We start from the raw sequence: 6,143 nt of genomic DNA, 5'->3' as shown, positions 1-6,143 counted from the left end.
GATTCTTATAAGGATGGTTCTTGTCCTTCGAGAACAGCAGTGTGATAAATGGTCTATTTTCGTCACTGTTAAGGTCAGCCGTGACCCTGACAACAGATTTGTTTGCACGCAGTCCTTGCAGGAGAATAGGAACACAGAGCACAGCGAAGAGAGAACATCCTGCTGCATTTGTTTGGTCAAATACTTTATAAGAGTAGAAAACAGACCCACCTGGGATCAAGTCTTTTTTTCTTTGCACCTTTAAGTTTCTGTCAAGACCTTTTGTGGTTTTCCATGCAGGCTTGCTGCCCACAACCACATTTTTAAGGGGCACTGCAGTGAGGTACAATGTAGTGCATGCTCAGGAGTGCATTGGCTTAAAATTACAGTAGTTACAGATAAGCAGTGTGTAGATCTAAATGTTAAAATGTATTTAGAAAATGGGATTGCTGGTTAAATCATGAAATTAACCTTATACTGTAGTCCTCTGTATTATATCTGATGATTAAAAGTTCATTTTAAGTCCTGCTATCTGAAGCCATTATTTTCTGAGCATACTCTATTAGTCATTCATCTCCTTAAGTGAGATTAAAGAGATATCTGCTCTTAATGTAAGATAATTACTATGGAGAACTAAAGGGTTAGAACTGATCAGGCAAAAATGAAAATGAGAGGGTTTTTTCTTTTTACAAAAAAGTTTTGACTTTATGGGTAATGAATCTCAAAATGTCTGAATAGTTTTATAAAGGCAGAGTAAATATAGTGTCTATAGAGTTTATTCTATGTAAAACGTTATGTTAAAAAGTTCTGTATTTGCTGCTAATCACCTTGCAATGCTAAAAAGGGTTACTTCAAACTCGCTCCATTCTAGAGGATGGATGGTGGCAGTGTGTGAGGTGTAGTGATGTGTAACAGTAATAAACCATTATTACAAATATTATCAAGGAAACCAGCCGAAGTAAAGGGAGAGGGGTGTTTTATTCAGACTGTTAGAAAATGTCTTATTATCTTTGGAAACAAATGTGAGAAATGAAAACACCAAAAACATAAATAAAGAAGTGCATGTCATGTTACATTTTAATTTCAAATTGCTTTACACCTTATGTAAATCAAGGGCTTCAGTTGAGCAGACAAATGCCTCCCATTGTTTGTATCCATCAGCATGACATGTAGATGTTTCCAGTATTACTATTCTTGAAAAGCAAGGTTTGCTGTTTGACTATGTAATTTTCTGTTCCTTCTCTTACTCCTGATTGATTCTGAACTTTTGCACCACAACTTCGCCTTCTTTGAAACTATCAGAATATTTTCACCTGGTAGCACTGGATAAGAAAGTAGATTCCCCCAGTTTTTTAAACTTGTACCAAAGAGCAATGCATTAAAACACAACACTGAAAAATGCACACTGTGAATTCCCCTGTTAACCACATGGCAATCGTGTATTTCTATATGTAATTAGCTTTGTTTAAATACATTTCCTGAGTCTGAGAATATTGTGGCAATTGTACTTAAGGAAAACAACAGATGCTGTTCATTGTCCATGAACATAATACTCAATTGACTGGAAAATTACTGATGCTCACCCATTAAATGGTGACACAATTATTGACTAATAATTAGAAATTATTGACCAATGTCTTATTTGTATGACATGTAAGAGTATCGAAATGACAAAACTACTGTAAACAAGAAAATCGTCTGTATGGAAAGAGGGCAGTACAGGAGTACAGTGGTTAGCTTTGCTGCATCACAGCACTGGGGCCCTGGGTTCAATTCCTAATGTGCAATCTGCATGGAGCTTGCATGTTCTCCCCATGTTTGTTCCAAAAACTTACTGGTAGGTTAATTGGCTTCTGGAAAATGAATGCCTGGTGTGCATGTCTGTGTTTGTGTCTGCCCTGCAGTGGACTGGCTGCTTGCTAGCGTAGGCTCTGGCTCCCCCACGACCCTGTATTGGATAAAGCAACCACTGGCTAAGCAGGTATGAGCCTAGTCAGTACCTGGATGGGAGACCTCCTGGGAAAAACTAAGGTTGCCGCTGGAAGAGGTGTTAGTGGGGCCAGCAGGGGGCGCTCACCCTGTGGTCTATGTGGGTCCTAATGTCCCAGTATAGTGATGGGGACACTATACTGTAAAAAGGCGCTATCCTTAAGATGAGACGTAAAACCGATGTCCTCTCTGTGGTCATTAAAAATCCCAGGGCTTTCCTCAAAAAGAGTAGGGGTGTAACCCCTGTTTCAAACCCAAATTTCAATTGGCCTTTACCAATCATGGCCTCCTTCACTTCATCACTCTGTTCTCCTCCCCACTGATAGCTGGTGTGTGGTGAGCGTTCTGGCACACTTTGGCTGCCCATATGGTGGTGGTGGAGGAGAGTCCACATTACCTGTAAAGCGCTTTGAGTGGAGTATCCAGAAAAGTGCTATATAAGCGTAAGCATTTATTATTATTATTATTATTATTATTAAACCGGCTAGAAAATGGATGGATGGGACAGTCGGTATAGTTTTAGATTAGCTAGGTCTTATGAAATTGCAGTAATAACAGTATTGTGACACACAAAGCACATGATTTATTTACATCTTTAGAAGGCTTTTTTCCTCAGCTTATTCTCAAATTGCAGTTAGTTCTCATTCAAGTTAATGTGTATTTAGATTGAGAACTGGTTAATAGAAAAGAGAGTATAAATAAGGTGTTAGTGCCCTAATTGGTGTGGAGTACCACTGCTCTTCCTAATTTAAATCCGTGAACTAGATTTTGTTATAATTAGTCAATTAGTGCAAATTGTACTAAATTAGAAGGATTCGCAAAGAGGCTGAAAGGAAATTTGAAAATATTTTACACTCAAGACTGAACCAACAAGATAATGTAGACAAGTATAGATTAGTACATGCAGGTGGTTAAAACAAAACTATCAGTATAAAATGGTAAACACTGATTATGAAGGGGCTACTTATGAATGTATTTTTATTGACATTTACATCTTCTAGACAATGTGGTGGAAGTAATCAAAGAGACAAAATGTTAGGCTCTATAGTTCAAAGCGTAGGATTTAAGGGATGTCATGTACAGTGCACTAATAAGAACTCGTTAAAATACTGTGCATAATTTAGTCACCACTTTACAAAAAAATGTTTTGGAATCTGGAAGAAATTATACCTTCCCATGCTTAAAGGAATTTTCTGTACCTAACAAGTTGAAAAAAATTAAACCTTAAACAGAGGGGCCTGATACAAGTATTCATAACTCTCTATGACATTAACAAAATTCAATATAGTAGAATTCTTTAGAATCAACAGTGAGACACAAACCAGAGGACAAGTGGAAACTGTGTGGGAGAGTATCTAAACCTGAAAGCAGGAGAGACTTTTTACCCATAGAGCTGTGGGAATATGGAAGAAGAAATCAGGCTGTGTTGTTGAAGATGAATTCTTTCAAATAACAGCTGCATAAGACTCTCAGATCAGTTTGCTAGTAGGAACTAAATGGGTTAGATTAGCCAAATTGCCTTCCCATGTTTTATAATGTTTCTTACATGTTCTTTCATCATATAACGATAAAAATGCATAAATATTAGATCTAGATAAACAGAAATATACGCTTGCAAATAATGTCCAGGTAAGTTGAGAACTAAAGGGTGGAATTCTATGCTTTAATAAAAGGACTGTTGGCTTTTAGTTGTGAAAATATTTATTTCCTATTTGTGATACCCAATACAAAAATTTGATACATTATTTGGAATAGGGGAATATTTTGCCTACTTTGTGTTTTTGGCGCGGTAGCAGGTTTGAGATATATTTCCTGTTTCTATAGAAGGCAGGGCCCTGATACCCTGCGTCTTGTATCTCTGTACTTAACAGGAGTAGTCATTAAATTTGTCGACTCTCCAGTGACGACATTAATTTCCAGAACCAAGCACTCAAAATGTATGCTTTTTTCACCAGCAGAGGATACCCCACCCATGTTATCAATAGGGCCCACACCTGGGCCAAAAACAGCCCTCAGCTCCTCAACTCGACCAGGAACTCCCGGTCTCACAACCGCATTCCTTTGGTGCTTCCCTACCACTCTAACACACTTTCTATCCCCAGGACCATTATTAACAACTACTCCATTTTACAGGGCGATCCCTCCATCGGTACTCTTTTTTCTAACCACCCAATCTACGTAAACTTCTGGTTCACAGCTCCCTTGACCGCAGTTGGCAATCATCCCCACCAGGCACCTTCCCCTGCAACAGAACTCACTGCATCACTTGCAAATACATATCTAACAACATGCTCATTCAGGGCCCCTCAGGTCAATTCCGGATCATCCAGACGACATCCTGTACCTCCAGCAACCACATTTACTGTATCTCCTACAAAAAATGCCCAACTATCTACAATGGGGAAACCGGAAGAAGAGACTAGGAGACCACTTCAGAGAACATGTTCGGGCTGTGAAGATTCAAGATTTCTCCAAGCCCATAGTTTCTCATTTCACCTCAGCCGGCCATGATCACACTGATCTGTCTCTGTTCTCGAAGAATTGTTTCTCAACTCCCATAGCAGAAAAACAACAGACCCGAAACACACCATCCCCCTTCTCTCAATGACAGATTTGTTTTCGTGTAATCTCTGTTCTCATGCAGGTTTTGATTTCACACCTTTCTTCACCCTTCTGCACTTTGCACTTCCTGAGTGGCCTCTCTGCCCCTCCTGCCTCCTCCCCTCTCCCAGCTTTGTTCTTCTGTGCTATTTAATCTTTGCTGTCTGCCGCATGCTGACACAGCTACCCACCTGAATGACGTCATTAAATTTGTTTGTACATTATTGTAAATGTATGTCTTTTTAAAATGTGCTACCCAATTTATGACATTGTTACCTCACTGTGCGGGGGAACAAAGAAATCACATTTCTTTGAGGGTTCTATACATTATTCCTTATCAGTAAAAGGGTTTGTCTAACGTTGTTGACAGAACCCTTTTAACGTTTTCATTAACCTTTTCATTTTAACTTGCCCTTTTCAGTTATTTACATCCTTAGCCTTTTATATTATTAAAGACCGCATGTTCAGACCATCATGTTCATTTGGCTAGCTCACAAAATTCTTAACCAGGCTCATAGTTCCTTAGGATGCAGGAAAAAGGTCATGAAACTCATCCATGGTCTCAGCAGGTAGGCAAGTTTCAATTTGGGGATAAAAACGTGCATCCATCCATTTTCTAGCTGCTTCTTTGGATTCAGGGTCATGGAGGAACCATGTGCTCGCTGTCTTGGCAAACAACAGATGGAAGACAGGGTGCCCCCTGGCCAGGATGCCAATCCATCAGACGGCAGACGCAGACACAAATTCAAATGCACTCACACCATGTCCAATTTTCCTAGAAGTCAGTGAAGCTACCAGTATGTCTTATGGGAGGAAGGCTTACCTGGGAGGGAACACGGGGAAACCATACAAACTCCACGCAGATAGTACCCCAGGTCTGGACTTGAACCCGCGGGCCTCCGTGCTGCGAAGTACCAATGTTAACCGCTTCACCACTGTACTGTCCATGAAAGGAGTCACTCTGAGCAAGTAATTCCATGTTTTGGCAGGATTTTTTCTGAATTATCCCACTGGAAAAAGGTATCACCTGCTTTCCTAAATTGACAACCCCCTGAATTATAAAAATGACTATATTAACATATAAATGTTTTACTAAGTTACCAAACGTTTTAAAAAACAAGGACATCTTGGGAGTGTGTCGATTGTCAACTCAAAATTGAACTCGAAAGTCCCATATCATAATTACTTCATTATATGGTTCTAAATATCCATTAAATCTTTATCACAATAGCATTATAAAACCATTTAAAAAAAACAGACCTTGAGTAGTTCTTAAGCTCTGTAACAACAGGTACCTGTACACTACTATGGCTGTTTGTCATGAAAAAATGTGTATACAAACTGTCTTTTGCTTGTCATTAAAAAAAATGTTATGGAGTGCCTTCAGAAAAGGATGATAGTAGAAAAAGAAAACAGGTAATGGATGCCTAGAAACGGTTTATTTTAATTATTTTTTTACAACCAGCAGGACATTATCAGTTCTGGATCACCAGTACATTTCGCATGAAACAAAACACACTCCTGCAAGATTAAGGACATGTTTCTTTCTTAACACTGATTGGAAATGTTGTGAT

This window comes from Atractosteus spatula, chromosome 6 (assembly GCF_055471065.1).
Source record: "Atractosteus spatula isolate fAtrSpa1 chromosome 6, fAtrSpa1.hap1, whole genome shotgun sequence".
Taxonomy (NCBI): domain Eukaryota; kingdom Metazoa; phylum Chordata; class Actinopteri; order Semionotiformes; family Lepisosteidae; genus Atractosteus; species Atractosteus spatula.
Note: the sequence above shows the minus strand (reverse complement) of the source record.